The 20,357-nt window shown below is 40.2% G+C and overlaps 1 protein-coding gene across 2 annotated transcripts in view; it reads left to right on the top strand.

Annotated features, from left to right (window-relative positions):
• Positions 1 to 20,357, top strand: part of SLC39A10 (solute carrier family 39 member 10) — a 141,491-nt gene that overhangs the window by 7,181 nt on the left and 113,953 nt on the right. The window lies entirely within an intron of this gene.

Raw genomic sequence — 20,357 nt, 5'->3', positions numbered from 1 at the left:
ATATGCTTTCCTTAATTCTTGATTTATGTTCTTTTATATATATTTTCCACAAGGAAAGAGTTGACAATTTTCTGATACTCTTGATTCATTATCAATAGCAGTCAGGTCAGAGGACTAGATAACAGATAAATAATTTTTGAAAAACCTTTATAAATAAAATATATAATGTGGCCATGATAATCCATCAAGTTCAAGGAGATACTCAATATTTAAAATCACTTGTATCTCTAAAAGTCAATTGCTTAGCAGGTCCAGTTTTCCCTGGTGAGCGCTAAGGAGCAGAAACTATGGAATCAGCTGGTCTGTATTTAATTTATAGTATAGTAGTACCACTCATTAGTATCTCTAGTAAATTAGGCAATTTACCCCAGTAAACTGTTGTTTTCTCCTTTTTAAATGGAAATGAGAACAGCCCCTGCTTCATGAGATCGTTCAGTGCCTTAAATGAGATAATTCATCCATAGTGCAGTGTCTGAGACCCAGTAAGCATGCTATAAAATTACCAGTTGCAATAATGGTGTTGTTGATGTTGATGCTAATGATGATGCCTATTCTATTAGGGTTTTAAATTTCCTCCTGACCTGTGAGTTTCAGTTTTATCTGGGACTAGAAGTGAGCACCCCGTTCATGTTCTCCTTGAGACCTCAGCATCCACAGAGAAGTAAAATGTTAGAATTACTCTCCTGTTTCTGACACCGTCACATCTGAGTAGTTCTAAGGAAGTATGTGGATTCCAAGAAGGAAAAAGCCATCCCTGAATTTGTGGGATCCCCTGTTGAAGGGAGAGAACCCACAATGTCAGCAGTGTTTTCTCTGAGATTTGTTCACTTTACAGTGAAAGCTATAGGGCAAAGTCCTGAATTTCATCAACTCAAAGGTGTAAATCTTGAGGTCAGTTATATCTCAAGTGTGAAATTATAACCCTAGAGAATTCAATACAATTATAAAATCAAGTTTGGAAGTTCAGGAACGCAGGATCTATATACGAAGGAAAACAGAATTAACAAGCTATAAAAATCACAAAAGCTAGAAATATGCAGTGGATTAGGATTAGATGGGGAGCCATTTTGATGCTAATTAGGACTGCAAACCCCTCCCAAAGGCCTGGGCCAGGATAACCACACTGAGGCTGGCTGAGACCATTTTGACCTCTCACCGGGTCTTCCACCGACCGAGATAGAAGAACAGTTATTTAAGGGAGAACAAACCTAAAGCACCTTGAAAGCTGTTGCCCGGTAAGTCGTCTTGTGTTCAACCCACCCTACCCTTAAGATAAATTAGTACCCAGACCATGGAAAGGATACTTAGTAATGTAGTCTGTATTTCCTTGCTCTGTAAACACTTTGAACTGATGTCACGGGGAATGGCAAGGGACCAGGAATCAAGAAAGGCAGAGGCTTCTGGGCCATTAGTGGAATATTTTCTTGAAGACATAAACTTGAATTCCTACATCATAGAAACTGACCTTCCAAGGAGAAATTTTGTCACGTTTAATCGTGAGAGTCATGTACCTTGTCCCTTTCCTTCTTCCAACCCCCACTCTCATCATTACCAAGTAACCGAGCTAGGAATGACCGGTGAATTATAGGAATTATAATGAAGAATGTAAGCGTTCGCTATGGAGGAAGTTAAATTATTGATGTTTGTTGTATACACAGGCAGCCATTCGTTTGAAAATTTAAATTGTTAGATCTGCGTTTTTCAAAGGAAGTCATTATAAGAAGAAACAAAACTCAGGTGATTGGTTAATTTGCCATATCTCTAAGCCAGGGTAACTGTTCATTTAAGATCTTATGAGTCAAGAGTGTGGTCCACAGAATTATAATTGTGAAGAACCAAAAGAGAGAGATTACAGGTTTGATTTGATCTTCTCAAGATTTCTTTCAATTCTGAGAATCTAGATTCTAAAATGTTGGATATATGACACAGTGATCAGGCAACATTATATAAAGGACCGGGCAAAGTGGTGGAAGGGGTGTGTGTGTGTGTGTGTGCGTGTGTGTGTATGTGTGTGTGTGTGTGAACTTTGCTGAGTCAGGGAGGAACATTTTCTTTTACCCTCCTAGATTCTTTGGCTGGCCTAAGAATTAAACTGACATAAAACAGATTAACGGGAGAAAAACATACACATTTATTTTAATTTTATTTTTTATTTATGTATTTTTTTAAATTTTTTAAAATGTTTTTTATTTATTTTTGATACAGAGAGAGACAGAGTATGAGAGAGGGAGGGTCAGAGAGAGAGGGAGACACAGAACCGGAAGCAGGCTCCAGGCTCTGAGCTAGCGGTCAGCACAGAGCCTGATGCGGGGCTCGAACCCACGAATGTGAGATCTGACCTGAGCCGAAGCCGGAGGCTTAACCGACTGAGCCACCCAGGTGCCCCTATTTATGTATTTTTTTTACAAATTCATGAGAATCTTCAGATAGAAAATGAAGACCTGGGGGTGCCTAGGTGGCTCAGTCAGTTAAGTGTCCAACTTCAGCTCAGGTCATGATCACAGTTTGTGAGTTCGAGCCCCACACCAGGCTCTGTGCTGACAGCCTAGAGGCTGGAGCCTGCTTCAGATTCTTGTCTCCCTCTCTCTCATTCCTGCTCATACTGTGTGTGTCTCTCTCCAAAATAAATAAAACATTAAAAAGAAAAAAAGGAAAATGAAGAAGGCATCAGATCCGAAAGCTTAGAAAACTTATTACACAAAGAATGATAAATTGTAAGCCTGTGATAGGAGAAAGGGGCACGGGCTGGGGGGGGAGTGAATTGTGGGACAGTGATAAGAAATTATATGAGAGGGAAACCCGTGGAAGATAAGGGTTATATTAAAATGTGTTTATACAAGGACTTCCGGTCTCTAGTGATAAAACGGTTCTCGCCCTGGTTGAGGGAGGGTGCTTTTCCCTTTGGAAATTTTATGACCTGCTTTTAGGTAGAAAGAGGGAAGCCCAACAGACCATCATTCATCTTTTGTTTCTTAAGTGCCTTCAGTTCAAGGTAATCAATATGCCAAAGAGGCAGACTTTGTGGTCGCATTTTTTTAAATGTTTATTTATTTATTTTGAGAGAGAGAGAGGGAAGGTGTGAGAGAGGGCAAGGGGCACAGAGAGACAGCCTGTGTAGGCTCTACACTGTCACAGCAGTGCCTGATGTGAGACAAACTTGAGATTGTGACTGGAGATCATAAGCTGAGCCGAAGCCTGCCAGTTCATCAACGGAGCCTCCCAGGTGGCCCTGGGGTGACATGTTTTTAATCCCTTCACCTGATAAAGTTTTCAAGTTAGGAAAAAAATAACTTACTGGGACGCCTGGGTTAAGCATCTGACTCTTGATTTGGGCTCAGATCTTGATTTTGCTGAGGCTCAGTGAGGAGCCTGCTTGGGATTCTCTCTCTCCCCCTCTCTCCCTGCCCCTCCCCTGCTCTCTTTCTCAAAGTAAATAAAATAACTTAAATATATATATATATACATATATACATAATATGTATATAAAGAAAAAAGGGAAGTTTCAACAACAACAAAAATCTTTTTAATTTCTGCTGTGCAGTAACTTTGTGGCTGCAGACAGTGCATAGGTGCGCTGGTGGCTCTAACATCTCAGTGAGTGGCAGAGTAAGCACGCTTCAGCCTTTCAGTTAGCAGCCAGAGAGTCTGACGCTTGTGTGTAATTTAGTCAGAAAATAAGCAATTTAATCAGCAAAGATTTTCAGGCTGATCATAAAATTGAACTAGTAAATTGTTAAATCAGTTAAATAAAATTGTAATGGAAATGATTCATTGCTAGTATGACCTTATCTCTTTGAATTGATCATTAATTTCAAAATACTTGAATGACGTGATGAGGGAATATATTCAGAAAAATCAGAGGACAACCTGCCCACTAAAAAAAAAGCTCCTCTTCTAAACCAGTCAATTAGAAGGACTGATTCAAATTGCAAAACACTTTTATGAAATGATGAAGTGGAATAGTAAATGAATGTAAAGGGAAGTTAGGAAGGACAAACAATGAAAACAAATGCAGATAAATTTGCATATAATGTTAATAGGCACCTTTAGACATTTAAAAAGCATGGACAGTTTTTATAGTGCTGCCCACACTGGAAAAGCGGAAGTGGGAGAATCAAAGATAAGTTATACCTTACTCTACAAGTCCTGTAATACAAAGATTAAGATAAGATGATTAAATTGTGTATGTGTTTCCTGGGAAACTGCTGTTTAACTGAGAAAATGTGGAAGGAGGTTTCAAACCCTGCCTTAGATATTCTCTGCTGGAGTGGCTTTTGTTCTTAATTTTTTTTTAATATATTGCACCTTTAGATTAGCTGTACCAGGGTACAGTTTTAAAGAGAAAAGAAAATTACTTACAGGCCCAGACAGATCGCGAGGCGGTTTGGGTCAGTGACCACGTGGAAGTGTGCTGGCAGGGGGGGGGTGGGTCCCCTCCCTGGGCTACAGGCTCAGACTCCAGGCTACAGGAAGGCCTGACGTGTGAATTAACTGTGTGGGTACAAACCCTCTTCCAACTTGACAAATCTCAGCTCCCCGCTGTAGGAGAACCCCTACCAAGCTTAGATTTCTGACAACTTCTCTTGTAGAAAGTATGTGATTTAGAAGATGAAAACCCGAAGGAGAAACCGTGTTCAGTAAATGGAGGTCTCAAGTAACCATATAAGAAGCTTGGTGATTGTTTTTCACTCATGAGAACAAAGCTATGCCATGAGCACACTAAACAAACCTAATATCTGACACATCAGGAATAAAAGGTGCTCACAGGATTAGTTTTTCTTTCTCTTTCCTTGCTGTGTGTGCTCAAAGGTCTCGACTCTGCAGAGCTTCAAGGCGGTTGTCTTCTTGTTCTAAGATAACGTGAATCTTGAGTTTGGTTTTTCTTCTGTTGACATGGGTGATAGTAGTTTGTTTTTGCATCTTTGATTCTTGATCCCAATTCTCAAGCTCAAGCTGTTTTAACGTAAAATACTTTTAATAACTAATAAAAGTTTAAGTTCAAGTTCTGAATTATCTTTATTGTTAAATAGAATATTGTTAAATGAAGATAAAGATAAATAAAGGTAATCAGCCACTTCTGTAGCCAAGTAGATATATCTTCTTTTAATTTGTTTATGTTTATTTATTATTATTTTTTTAAATTTTTTTTTTTTTTTGATACAGAGAGAGACAAAGCATGAGAGGGGGAGGGGCAGAGAGAGAAGGAGACACAGAACCGGAAGCAGGCTCCAGGCTCTGAGCTAGCTGTCAGCACAGAGCCCGACGCAGGGCTCGAACCCACGACCGTGAGATCTGACCTGAGCCGAAGCCGGAGGCTTAACCGACTGAGCCACCCAGGCGCCCCTATGTTTATTTATTATTGAGACAGAAAGAAGCAGAGCATGAGTAGGGGAGAGAGCATGAGAGAGAGGGACACACAGAATCCAAAGCAGTCTCCAGGCTCTGAGCTGTCAGCACAGAACCCGACGCGGGGCTCAAACCCATGAACCTAAGATCATGACCTGAGCCGAAGTCGGAGACTTAACCGACAGAGCCACCTAGGTGCCCTGCAAGTAGATATATCTTTAAAAAATTTTTTTAATGTTTATTTATTTTTGAGAGAGAGAGAGACAGAGCGTGAGAGGGGGAGGGTCAGAAAGAGAGGGAGACCCAGAATCTGAAGCAGGCTCCAGGCTCTGAGCTGTCAGCCCAGAGCCCAGGATGGGGCTCGAACTCACGAACTGTGAGATCATGACCTGCTGAAGTCGGCTGCTTGACCGACTGAGCCACCCAGGCACCCCCTCTTTTCTTCTTAATAATAACAATAATAATAAATTAACGTTGAACCCTGCCCCAGAGATGAACTCTTTCTGGTTTAACATCTTTTTGGCCCAATGCCCGGGCAGCTTAGTTATCAGACATTTCTAGATGAACATTTCTAAATGACATTTCTAACAGAAGATACGGAGCATGGGGGAGAGGAGGGAAAAGGACACTGTTTTCCTTTTGACTGGAAATCTAGTTTGTTTACAAATAAAACAAAAGCACTGAGCTGCTGTATCTACTCAGATTCCAAACTCTTTTCAAGATTAGACAGCAACCTTCCAAAGTGAGTCACTGGCTGCATTTGTAAAGCTGTGAATGTGAGGCATTCAATATTGTACAAAAGAACTTTAGATTTGTTACCATACCCATGATGTTAAAAAAAAGAAAAGAAAAGAAAAGAAAAGGTACCAAAAAAAAGAAAAGAAAAGAAAAGGTACCAAAAAAAAAAAAGCCAAACAAAAATTAGGCTCCAAAGCAAAAACCTGACTCCAGAATTTTGGCAAGGTTTCTAGCCTTGCCTGCAAACATTTCAAGAAGAAGGTGGTAGCCTCTTTTCCCAATCTCATTTTTTCAAAGAAGCAAATTCAAGCTGAAGAATTAGCACTGGTCTCCCCAAAGGGCAAGATGGGATTCTGTAACACAGTGATAGAAAGAGGAGGAAACGCTTACTGTTTTCCTGAAGCTAATCTGAGCGTTGTCATGGTAACTCACAGGGGTACAGACTATTGTAGCTTCAGGGTGTAATTTTGGTTTACATTCTTAAAAGAGGATATCAAGTACTTGCATTAAGAGTTACAGAAGAATCTTTTGGAAGTGGCTAGGAATGATTTAAGACGGGTTTGGATCTTTCAGAGAGTAGGTATTTTGGGAGAAAACAACGGAAATATGTCAATTGGTAAATCTTGCTAAATCAAGGGGGTTGAGTGAGGGAAGGACCCAGAGAAGCAAAGACTCAGATAGCACAACTAAAAGGGAGAATCAGGGAGCGCCTGGGTGGCTCAGTAGGTTAAGCGTCTGACTTTGGCTCAAGTCATGGTCTCTCAGTTTGTGGGTTGGAGCCCTGCGTGGGGCTCTGTGCTGAAAATTCAGAGCCTGGAGCCTGCTTCGGATTCTGTGTCTCCCTCTCTCTCTGCCCCTCCCCTGCTCATGCTCTGTCTCTCTCTCTCCCAATTATTTAAAATTTTAAAATTATTGGAGTGCCTGGGTGGCTCAGTCGGTTAAGCGTCTGGCTTCAGGCTGTGGCTCAGGTCATCTCATGGTTCATGGGTTCGAGCTCTGCATCGGGCTCTGTGCTGACAGCTCGGAGCCTGGAGCCTGCTTCGGATTCTGTGTCTCCCTTTCTCTCTGCTCCTGCTGTCTCTCAAAAATAAATAAAAAACATTAAAAAAAAATAAAATAATTTATTTAAAAATAAAATGAAAGAATTAGAAGTAAAAAACAACTGGAGCCATTTGGTAATTTAAATATGGACATTGGTCTAAGAATTGACGCATTAAGAGAACTTGCTCTCTGCTCTTAACTTCTCTATTATCTTGGTATTAAATATGGAAGACTCCATTTCAATGGATTTGATCCTGCTGTTTTCCCAAATTTTCATTCTGAAATCATTCCTTGTCTGTGTTAATAACCTTATACAGGTTTTCCCTTTCTTACATAAATGACGTAAGTTTTCATTGTAGCGGTTTACTTTCAGAACAATTCCTTCTGCTAGAAGCTTACCTGTCTGGAATTCTGCAACTAAATTTTTATCTAATTTTTTCATTTGACGTGGTAGTCCCTAAAGCCTGCCTCTCTGGCTTCTCAGATTCAAGTGCCATATCCTTGGAGGAACAGGGCTCTGTACCAACCGGCACTCCTTCCCAAAGCTTTAGCTTTACTAGAAAATTTTGGGGAAAGAGATTATAGAACAGACTACCAAATTCAAAACAACATTTCAGACCAAATAGAAATAGAAAGACCCACCCCGTTTGGGGCAGGACAGCTTTGTGCTATCTGTGCTCAAGCCCCCTATCCAATCTGATTTTCAGTATTAGTACTTTTTGGAAAACCCAAAAGCCCTGATTCCAACAGTCAGTCTTTAAGGGATTCCTGAGGATGAATCCAAACAGTGCAATGTGCAAGTTAGCCCAAATTACTACTTAGTTATGTACACCTGACTTGGGGCATTGTGGCTTGTCTTTGTACAGCAATTATAAGGTGTTGTGTGGGCTAGTGTGGTTCTCAGACAGAGGTCAACAAGCTACTCTGCATATGTCCACCACCTGGTCTTCTACCACCTGCAAGCAAAAGATGATTTTTACATTTCTCAGTGGTTGAAAAAAAAAAATCAAAAGAAGAATATTCATGACATGAAAATTATATGAAATTCAATTTCAGCTGCAAATAAAGTTTTATTGGGACACAGCCACACATTTGTTTATGCATTGTCTGGGGCTACTTTCATGCTGTAAGAGCAGAGGTAACTACGTGCCACAGAGACCAGAATATTTACAGAATATTTAGCCAATCTGCTCTAAGTCATGATCCTATTACTGCAGCCTGGGTTATCTAAATTTAAAACCTCAATCAAATTATATTAATACTCCACTAATGACAGTGTTCTAATGAGAGTTCATTGTTCTGCAGTAGGTGACTAAAAATGCAGAGACCAGATTTCTTGATGTTAAGACTAACAAAAAGAATAGATATAGGAAAAAAAAAAGGGGGGGTGATATTGTGATACTTCTAAGTAATCTCTTCCAAAGAAAATGGAAAACTTTTCAGTGATATTTGCTGTTAGGTTTCCTTTTACATAACAGAACTCAAAATGCCCTACTTTCATCTCCTTGGAAACTGGACACTCCCACCTGATCAGCAAATTTTCTTTCAGAGAAATTAATAATCTAGTGTTCTAGTTCAAATTCTGACCTTATTTGTCAAACTGTCTGTGGTTCAGTGTGTGGGAAAAATGGCAAAAGGAAGGAAGCATTTCAAAATGTGTCTTTTGAGATTCATTCATCTTGAATTAACTGAAGAAGCCATAAGAATGGTTTTCTGGGGGTGCATGGGTGGCTCAGCCAGTTAAGCGTCTACTCTTGGTTTCAGCTCAATGTTCTCTGTCTCCTTCTCTCTCTGTCCTCCCATGTACATTCTCTCTCACTCTCTCTCAAAATAAATAGATAAACCAAAAAAAAAAAATAGAATAGTTTTCTGGGCTTGCTTTAAACAGAGGAAAGGTGTTGTTGTTGTTGTTTTTAAATTAAAAGTCTTGTTGTGATTCTAATTTAGCCAAGTTTCTTGTCTTACTATTCAAGTCTGAGAATGTAGTCCATTTTCCTGGGTCCTAGCAAATCTATTTTTTTTAAATGCTTTATTGATTTTTGAGAGAAAGAGAGAGACAGCGTGAGCAGGGGAGGGTCAGAGAGGGAGGGAGATATAGAATCCGAAGACAGGCTCCAGGCTCTGAGCTAGCTGCCAGCACAGCCTGACGCGGGGCTTGAACCCTCGAACCATGAGATCATGACCTGAGCCAAAGTCGGATGCTTAAACAACTGAGCCACCCAGGCACCCCAGCAAATCTTTTTTTTTTTTAATGCTTTTTTATTTTTTAGAGACAGAGAGAGACAGTGCAAGCTGGTGAAGGTCAGAGAGAGAGGGAGATAGAGAATCCAAAGCAGGTTCCAGGCTCTGAGCTGTCAGCACAGAGCCCATCATGGGGCTCGAACCCACGAACTGTGAGATCGTGACCTGAAGCCGAAGCCAGACGCTCAACTGACTGAGCCACCCAGGTACCCCAAGAAATCTTTTTTTTTTTAAATATAGAGCAATTGGATTAATAATTGTACCATTGCCTTATCGGAGTCCTCCATTTTTCTGCTGATGTACATGGGGTTTTGCCAAGGTTGTACATAATCCCAGTACCCACTGACTACAATGTTCTCACACTCTGGCTTGCAGAATACCAGTAAATCCGAGAAAACTATGAATCCCCTCTTGTGAATATTTTAAGTAAACTTCAGGACATTTATACCAATTTTAAGACTTGTGAACAACAAGTTGGTTGAGACACATCATGCACAGCCAGTCACAAGACCTCAGCTGAATGAGAGCTATGGGCTGAGAACACATTAAATTCAGGTTACAGAGCAAAAATACTGGTTGTGTTGGTGCCTTAGCCTCTGGAGAGCATTCTCTGGGCAGCAACCTGGGTAACTGTGAATCTGACTGTCATGGTACTTCTGGCAGAAGAGGCTTCTGGATGTTGAATGTTGTCTCTCACAGCCTCACATTTGACTCCACTTCTGGTACACTTTGCCCCTTTCTAACCTGTTACCCATCAGTGCAGCGGGCTGTTCTGTTCTGTCCCATTGGGCTCAGGTACAGGTAAGGGATCATCCCCCCCTGTATGTCAAGTTGTCAAGGGTTCTCAGAAACCTCAGAAGCAGCTGGTATTTTGTTGCATTAGAATTACTTATTTCTGTGCATGCTCGACGTATTTTCAAGTATGGGCTTGTTTTTCACCGGACGTAAATGGCTCTCTTCTAAGGCGAGATCTTCTCAGTCTTTTGCCCTCAAGTATTCAGGAGAGCGGATATTTCAGGAGTAAGCATCCATCAAAATCATTCTGTTTGAGGAAGTGTCATTTGTTATACAGTACCCCCTTTTAACCAGTTTAAGAAATAGAGGGAAAAGTTCTGGTACAATGGATCTAGTTTAAAAGAATACCTACATTTTTTTTCTTTTTAACGTTTTTATTTGTTTTTGAGAGAGAGAGAGAGAGAGACAGCATAAGCAGAGGAGGGCCAGAGAGAGAGGCAGACAGAATGCAAAGACAGGCTCCAAGATCTTAGCTAGCTGTCAGCACAGAGCCCAACGCAGGGCTCGAACCCACGAACATGAGATCATGACCCAAGCCGAAGTTGGACGCTCAACCGACTGAGCCACCCAGGCGCCCTGTAAGAATACCTACATTTAAAGAGAAAATGAAATTTCCTAAGTCAACAACATATTGTCTTTTAGATTTCTTCTCTCTTATGACAGCTTGTGGCTTCATCAGACAGGAGTAGCAGAGCTGGGTCAGCTGGGGAGTGTCAGCAGTAATGTGGTGCTAGGCAAGTTAGGATAATTGCCACGAATCTCCAGGGAATCTTCATTCCTCAGAGTTTGTAGATTTAACTGCAAAGAGGAACACGGAGGAACACAGTTCTAGTACTAAAGTAGAAGAAAAAAGGTCCCTTGAATTTCATGGCTGGCTGTGTGTTCTCCAGAAACAAGAAGTTACTCTGAATACAAGGCTTATTGCAAAAACTAAGATTTAATTAATACCAGATCCCTAGATAATGCATGCATATAATATGGAACTTAAATTCTGGAAGTGGCCTATGCTACTTGGCAGCCACAAAACTCAATGTTAAGGCTATCCGCAGAGCCCTGTCCATCTGGTTGGCCTTTTCTCTCTATCCTGCCTTCTGATAAAGAGATAAAGCTTTTCTTTCTTCTACAAACTGTTCTTCCATCATGACTTTTGAACAACACTCTTTCTCTTGGCTTATTTTTTCTTAATATCTTAAATGCTCTATACCAAGGGGCACTGGGGTGACTCAGTTCATTGAGGGTCCAATCTCTGCTCAGGTCATGATCTCACGGTTGGTGAGTCCCTGCCTGGCATATGTCTCTCTGCTGTCAGCACAGAGCCTGCTTCGGAACCTCTGTCCCTCTCTCTCTGCTCCTCCTGCACTCATGCTATCTTCTCTTAAAACTAAATAAACCTTAAAAAAATTAAATGGTTTATACTGAAATCATTTTTTTTGTTTTTAGTTTTTTGTTAGCTTTTCCCATTTTATTTTCTTTAGTAATTGTAACTTCAATTTTAAACGTGAAAAGAATAAATGTCAATTTTAAACGTCAAAAGAATAAAGTTGATAAAAGTTGATGGATTTCATTAGCATGTCGGAAACTGACTCAGCAACGTGCTTTTTAAAAACCTACCTTTGGGGTGTCTGGGAGGCTCAGTCAGTTAAGCGACTGGCTTCGGCTCAGGCCTTGATCTCACGGTTTGTGGGTTCGAGCCCCACGTCAGGCTCTGTGCTGACGGCTAGCTTGAAACCTGGAGCCTGCATCGGATTCTGTGTCTCCCTCTCTCTCTGACCCTCCCCCACTCACACTGTCTCTCTGTGTCTCTCAAAAATAAATAAAAAACATTTAAAAAATGTACCTTGGTTACACAAGATTTTTCATGTCATTCATGTAGCTTCTATTTTTTCAGCTTTATTGAAGCATAATCTACATACAATAAAAAATAATTTTAAGTGTACATTTGGAAGGGTTTTGACAAATGTATAATGGCCATAACCAAAATCAACATACAGAGCACTTCCATCATTCCTAAGGACTTCCTTCCTGCCTCTCTGCCGTTAATCCTTTTCTTCCCCCACCTCCTTTTTCCCTGAAAGGCTTACTCATCTTTCTGTCACTAGAGTCTGCCTTTTTAGAATTTCATATAAATGGAGTCATGTTGTATGTATTCTTTTGTCTTTGGCTTCTTTCACTCGCAAAATGCTTTTGAGATTTGTCCATGGCCAGTGACTTGTTCCTTTTCATTATTGAACATATCCATAGCTTATTTTTTTGTTGTGAGTTTTCCAGATAGGAGTCTACCACAAGTTGTTTATCAATGTATCAGTTGATGGACATTTGGGTTTTAAATTTTTGCCTATTACAAACAAACTTTCATGAACATCTCATACTAGTCTTTGTGTGAATATAAATTTTTGTTTTCTTTGGATATACCAAAGAGAGAGAGAGTGCTGGATCATATGGTAAATATATGTTTAATATTTTTAAGGAACTGTAAACGGTTTTCCAAAGTGGCTCTACCATGTTGCCTTCTCACTAGCAGTTACTAAGAGACTCCGTTGTTTCATGTAATCACCAAAACTTGATACCATATTGCCAATATTTTGTTTTAGTCATTATATAGTGGTAATTTATTTGATTTTAATTTATATTAACCTAATGAATAATGATGTCTACTTTAAAAAGACTTGCTTTCATTCATTTTTCTTTCTTTTTGTCCATTTTCTGATTCACTTATTTCTACTCTTTATCTTTTTTCTTTTTCTGTTTTACCTTGGCTTGATTTATTCGTTTTTCTTTCATTTGAACACCTTTATGATCTTATTCTTAATTCTGTTTTCTTTTCTTTCTTTTTTTATCGAGAATGTAGGCATTGACCTTTAATTTTCTTTTAACCCTTATTTCTTAATATGGTTGCTTAGTATGAAACTCTTAGAGCATTCATTTTACTTATTATTAAAATTTTTTCTTTATGGTTTTTATGTATTTTTGAGAGATAGCCCGAGCAGGGCAGGGTCAGAGAGAAAGGGAGACACAGAATCTGAAGGCAGGCTCAAGGCTCTGAGCTAGCTGTCAGCACAGAGCCCAATGCAGGGCTCGAACCCACGAACCGTAAGATCATGAACTGAGCCGAAGTTGGGTGCTTAACCTAATGAGCCACCCAGGCCCCCCTTATTTATTTTTTAAAGTCATTTTTACACCTAACATGGGGTTCTAACTCATAACTCCAAGATCAAAAGTCACATGCTCTACTGATTGGGCAACCCCTCTTTCATTTTAGGTCTTTCTTCTCTTCTAATATAAGCATTTGGTATCATAAATTTCTCATCAAACTCTACTTTAGCTGTATTACATACATTTTGCCATGTTGTGTGGGTTTTTAAGAAAATGTTTGTTTGTTTATTGAGAGAGAGAGAGAGAGCGAGAGAGAGAGAGAGAGAGAGCGCACCAGCCAGGGAGAGGTAGAGAGAGGGAGAGAGAATCCCAAGCAGGTCCCCACCTATTGGCACAGAGCCCAACTTGGGGATTGATCCCATGAGCCATGAGATCCTGACCAGAGTAGAAATCAGGAGTCGGATACTTAACAGAATGAGCCACCTAGGTGCCCTGTTGCCTTTTTATTTTTAGTGACTTAAAAATATTTTCCTTTTTTTTTGTTCTTGCCCTGGGTTATTTGGAAGTATGTTGCGTAATCCAACTATTTGAGACTTTTCTATATATCTAGAAAATGACTGATTTTGGTCATAGACAGTTTTTTAAATTTTAAATCCTATTATATTTATTGAGGTTTATTTTAAACCTAAAATCTGATGTCTCTTGAATGTTCCATGTACAGTGAAAAAGATGTGAATTCTGTTGTTTCCGGATGGAGTGCTATTTATGTGGTTAATGAAGTCAAATTGGCTGATGGTACTGATAGTTTCTGTTTACTACTGCCTCCCTAAAACCTAGAACTGTCAGTTCTCTATAAATGGTTGTTGTATGAATGAATGAATGATTCAATCAATGACTGAGTACAGGATCTATCGCATGACTATGGTTTTTATTTTTATCCCCCCCTTGGAATTCTAAGCAGTGGCCTGGCTAAAGAATCATCTCAAATCTAATCGGTGCATCTATTTCTCTAGCATCCAGACCATCACATCTGAGCAGTAAGTTGAAAGGCCATTCAGATTGCATGGCCTTCCTTTTGCGTCAATTCTAGATTTATCACCGCAAGGTTTGCTGTTTACAGTATTCTTGGTAACTTCAAGAGATTGCTGATCATTTCTTTGTACATGAAAACTGCCTTTCATTCAAGTTCTGAAAGAAAATATCCAGCAAAAAAACTTAAATATATGTAAGGAGAGTTCAGCACACATTTGACTTCATGGTGGACAGCTGAGGATGGGTAAGGGAGGGAGCCAGGGGTAAGGGAGATCATGGCACTGAAATTTTTCTAATGTAAGTACATTCTTTAGTGAGTATAATTTTTATTGATTGATTTTTATAATTTGTTATTTTGTTTTTTGTTTGTTTTTTAGAGAGAGGAAGAGCATGAGCAGGGGAAAGGGGCATAGGGAAAGAGAGAGAATCTTCATTGGGTTTCTATCCCACAACTGTGGGATCATGACCTGAGCTGAAATCAAGAGTTAGACGGTCAGCCAACTGAGTCACCCATGGGTCCCAGTAATTACAATTTTTTAATGTACTTTGTCTTTACAAAAGTTTTGTTTCCTTGCATGAATTATTTGGTTTTTTTTTCATTATTTATTTGAAAGAGAGAGAGAGGGTGCGTGCGCGTGCGCACGAATTGGGAAGAAGGGTAGAGGGGGAAAGAGAATCTTAAACAGGCTTAATGCTCAGCACAGAGCCCAACTTGGGAGATCATGATCTGAGCTGAAAACAAGAGTCAGACACTCAACCGACTGAGCCATCCAGGCGCCTCCTTGCATGAATCTTTTAAAAGAAATGTCAGTGGTGTTTGTGGCCCAAAATTAAAATGGCAGTATGTACAGTCAGCGTTATCAGTCTTTTTAGAATAGCTTCACCATACCCTCCAGCCCCATTAAAAGTTATATTTCATGTCTATTTCTTTTCAAAATTCAGGCAAATCAACGTTAGACTTTTAGAACACTCCATGAAAATTACTGTAGATAAACTGCATGCCAGAAAACCAGGATGTCTAGATTAGGATTGTAACTGTTTTATAACTGTGAAACCTATTAACTAGAGTTCTAATTTGTATAGTCCCCAAAAGTAATGCATCTAAGTCCACATAAAATTTGTGCACTATTAATGTCCATCTCTGCTCCTGTCATTTCAGTCCTTTTTCTTCTTTTTCTTTAACTGCCTCCAAGGATACCTTGATAGAAATCAAGTCTGGCCAGTTTTGTTAGTTCTTGCCTCAAATATAAGTGCTATCTTTAAAATCAGAGTTCTGCTTGCTAGTCTGAAGTGTTGCTAATTAGGCCAAAACATGTCTTAGCCTGAGAATTTCTCTGCATAATTTTAAGTTTTAATATGTACGAGAGCTAGCCAAAAGAATATTATATGTGGATTTCTTTGGGTTAAACCTATTGAAACCAATTTAACACAATTCGCTATAAAAACTTGCCTCTACCCTATGAAATATTTTAATTAGGTACGGCTCTGAGTCTGCAAACATTAACTTGACATATTCTTGTCTTTAGCTCATGGTCTCCTACATTTTCCCTTTGACTATTTTTTTCTTGTATTACTCCCACAAAGGGATTCTTAGTGGCTTATTTTTAGATAATCAGAAAGAATGATTCTGCTCTGGTATGAAGGAAAATCATTCTGAATCCAATAAGAACTGCTTCATTTTGAGGGCCTGAGAACGTGGCCATTAGTCATGACTTTGGGGACCAGCACTGCCCTGTGGGAGCAGTTACTGGAGGAAGTGGCTTGTGCAAGGACGTAGGCATTGGGGGCCTGCGGGACTGTTCCCCTGTCTCTAGGGCCCCCAAGTCTTTACTCAGCTGGAAAGCCATTAATGCTTCCCCTGAAAAGTGGTTATAAATCATGGTGCAGGTCTACAGCAGTAAGAGTCCTCTGTGTCACCTCTCCTTAGGGATTAAGTTGAGTTATTCCTAGATGACACCTTGAGTCCCTAGGGCCAGTCTACTTTTGAGAAAACCTTTTCACTAACTTCTAAGTGAGTTTTTATTTTGAGGCTGCTTAGGGCCACTAGCTACCCTGGTTGCGTAGAGTAGGAAAGGCACCCCTTCCTCAGAGGTAGGTAAATGCAGCTCTGGCCCCGGACGCTCTGCTTGCCCACTGTTTTATGTAGGAACAGCCTTCACAAGTATTGATGTGGTTGCCCATCTGCTACATCTGTGACCGTGACCCTAGGGTCACTCTTGGCGGGAAATAGTCTGTCCTGAATGTCTCTTCAGATCACCTCTGGCTTGTGACAGCTTGAACAACAGGGGAGTTGAAAGACAAATAAGGCTGGCAATTGTCACAAATGTGGCAGAGAAAGGACCTATGGTGTGGACAGAAATCATGTCTGCTGTCTCTTATCTTTTGTCTCTTAGCTCAAATCTTCTTCCTCACAGAGGGTTTCTTTTGTCAACCCAGTGTGAGTGGAGGCCATTTTTTTCTTCCAACATGATCATTCTTGTGTTTGCATGTTTATTTTGTTCATTCCCTGTCTTTTCACCTATCTTTTTGAGGGGTTGGCCAATACTCCCCTATCACATGGCTACAACTTGACCCAGAATTGGCACTTAATAAACATTTGAATGAAGGAATGTCTTTAGCATCCTCGGACAGTGGCAAGGATGAGAGATAATGAAGGCCATTAAGTGTCCTACTCTTGATTTTGGCTCAGGTGATGGTCTCCTGGTTCATGAGATCTAGCCCCATGTCAGGTGTGGAGCCTGGTTGAGATTCTCTTTCTCTCCTCTCTCTCTGCCTCTCCTACACCCACACGTACAAACTCTCTCAAAATAAATAAACATTAAAGAATAAAGAAACAAGATGACAGGGTGGACAGCAGCCCTTGATCAGGGAACACCATTGATTTGATTTCCCATACTGCAGGGGCTTTCCTGGACTCTTCCCTTTTTACAGATAAGAGAGGCTAGGTAGCTGATGGTTCATCATTTGTTTTTTAGCAAACATTCACTGGAAGGCCAGGCACTGTGCTAAGAATTTTGTTTCCACACATATGTCATCCGACCTGTGCAACAATCACTCTTTGAGGTCGGTGTATAAGAAAACAGACACCTACATAGGGGATGATGATGGTAGTTCTATAGCAAACATGATAAATGACCCTGCCAGGAGTTGAACTCAGGTCTGTCTGACTCCAACCATCCAACAGTATTTTTTTCCCAGTTGTACTTTTCAAAAACTTATTTATTTGCAGTTGGCTCCACATCCAATGACAATGTGGGGCCTGACTCATGACCCTGAGATCAAGAGTCATAGGCTCTACCGACTTAACCAGCCAGATGCCCCTTTCTCCCCACTCTTAAACATTGGTAACCATGCCTTTATCTTGAACACAGTGAGGCTGAAAGAGGTGCAAAGTGCAAGCACCTATCACAAACATCCCTAGCCTTAGTCTCCTGGCCTACATTTGGTCTTTCCAGAGAGTGGAGGATTTCCAGTTCTACCTGTGTCCTAACCTAGTAAATTATGGTCTTCATATTCCATTATCTCATTTTGCTTCCTTGGTGCTCACTGTCCACACTCTGGGCAGAGAGCAGTCTGCTGCATGGCTTCCATGGCCCTGGCTAGATGCAAGCTCTTTCTCAGCGTTAGCAAAGCAAAAGGAGACTGGTCATTTAGCTCAACAGTGAGCAACATTCAGTCTCTGGTGGGATTTTTTTCCCCCAAAGTTTTAATGATGCCCTAAAATAGCAACCTTCTGAGCCTCTTTCAGTTCAGAGACTGCAATTGTTGGTGTCCCAGAGCCCTGGAAGTTTGGGAATATCTGCAACTCCTGGAAAAAATTAGACGCAACTGTTCCTTGAACCTAGTATCAGAAATGTTAAAAAAAAGAAAAGTTTATTAAATTTTCTCATTCCAAATGAAAAAAAAATTTATGACCTATTTTATAATATCTATGCTATATATTTACTTGCTGAGTAGAACATTGTGGTAATTATTTAAGATAATATATAGCATTTCAAAACATGCAAATTGCATTATGATTCAAAATTCTTCATTTAAACATATATGTTCAAGACCTCGGTGAAAGGAAAGAAATAAAGATGTGTAAGTTGACTCCAAGTGGTTAAAAACCTAATTGTGATTATAATAAGACACAGATAAAATGGGACATTTTGGTCTTTTAAAATCCTTATATCCCTTTAGAAACTGATCTGACACCCTCGCCTCCCACCAAAAGGAGGCGTGCTTTCATTTCTGTGCCTCCGCAGCTGGTTTGGTAGATCACACCTTGCATATGCAAGAACAGAGTAGTTATTGGTTCCCCTCCCCTTCCTCTTCCTCCCCTGACCCAGCCCAATTTTGTGGATGAAAAATAAAATTGAGGCAAGTCCATCTATGGCTTTTCCAGATCTAAACGTGGGGTAACACAGAGATATATAATCCAGTGACTGACCAAATATTTTATGATCCTATACACAGCCCAGATATGGCTGAAGACAAGCTCAAGGTGCATTTTATTTTGTGAACTAGTGAACATTGCACAAAAAATATTAACATACTTTAATTATCCTTGATTATTATCCATGCTAGGCAGAAAGTATTTAAAATCACAAAAACATTTCTGCCTGCATCTTGAGGCTTTACCAGCAAACATTAAGAATGGTTCATTATGAGGTCTTTTGGGGGAAAAAAAGTATAAAAATGTTTTATCCTGCAATTTAAAAGTCTACCATGTTACTTTTCTTTATGGGTTTTTGTTTTTGTTTTTGTTTTTGTTTTGGTCACTATACCTTAATAGCATGCAGTAAAGGTAAAGGTGTCAACTGAGCAACTGAAGTAAATTTTTTCTGCATGCTAGGAAAAGGGAGCCCGAGTAAGTCCAAGCAATTTATTTCAATCCAGCAAACATTTTTCAAAAGCCTAGAACCAGGCTAAATGCTATAGGCAGAGAGTACAAAAAGTAGCAAAATCCTAATGGGGAAATGAGACAATACAGACATAGCAATATCATAGAGTAGGGCAATTATTAAAGAAGGAGATTTGCAGCTAGGGGAAGGACAGTGGGAAATATTTGAGAAGTTGGTGATAGGAGGGTGGTATATGTATGATATGATTTCAATTAAGAATTACTCCAGGGGCGTCTACCTGGTTCAGTCGGTTGAATGTTCGACTTTGGCTTAGGTCATGATCTCACGGTTTATGGGTTCTAGCCTCGAGTCAGGCTTTGTGCTGACAGCTTGGCGCTTGCATCAGATTTTATGTGTGTGTGTGTCTCTCTCTCTCTCTGCCCTTCCCCTGCTTGTGCTCTGTCTCTCTTTCTCTCAAAAATAAATCAAACATTAAAAAAATTACTCCAAAAAAAATGTATCACTCCAGACCATGACCTCCTTGAAAATGACATACAGTTGGATCAAGCCTCACTGTAATGCCCAAAACGCAGTATCCTCAATGGCCAGAGACCACCAGGGAGGCCGAGGCACGCATGTAAAGGCAAAGGGCTTTATTATTACGGGCTTAGGCTCACCAGGGCCTAAACTTGGGCTCACAGACTTCACCAGAGCAGTGGATCCGTGCTGAGAGCCCCAAACAAGGTCTGAGTAGGGTTTATATGGGGTTTGAGAAGGAGTTACAAGAAATTGTAACATAGGTACAGTGATCCAATCATAATGGTACAACAGTATTGGCAGCAACTTTAACCATACACATTGTTCAGAGCGTTCGTTACTTTTGGCGGGACCCAATCACAATTTAGAGTAGTTTTGAAATTAACCAATTACAGAGCGAGCCCAGGGTCTTGTTCGGCGACTAACGGGTTAACTTTAACATTAGGTAACAGGGTCCTATCTAAAGTTCCTATCTGCAGGCCTCACCTTAAGGAATGTGGGGAGAGGTAGCTGGCCTTTCCTGATTGGATACTGCAATCTCCTGCTCTAGGCAATGTGTAACTGCCTGATAGTTTTGGGGAAACTGGAATCTAGGCCTTCTAGTTCAGAGGGGAAACGTAAAGCCTGTCATGGCGTCTGTTTGGTTCAGACTCGTGTTCTTACATCACCATTTTCTGTTTTGGCCATTACTCACACCTTTCTCTTTCA

Source organism: Suricata suricatta, chromosome 3, assembly GCF_006229205.1.
Source record: "Suricata suricatta isolate VVHF042 chromosome 3, meerkat_22Aug2017_6uvM2_HiC, whole genome shotgun sequence".
In the NCBI taxonomy this organism is placed as follows: domain Eukaryota; kingdom Metazoa; phylum Chordata; class Mammalia; order Carnivora; family Herpestidae; genus Suricata; species Suricata suricatta.
Note: the sequence above shows the minus strand (reverse complement) of the source record. Positions and strands in the feature narration are given on the sequence as shown.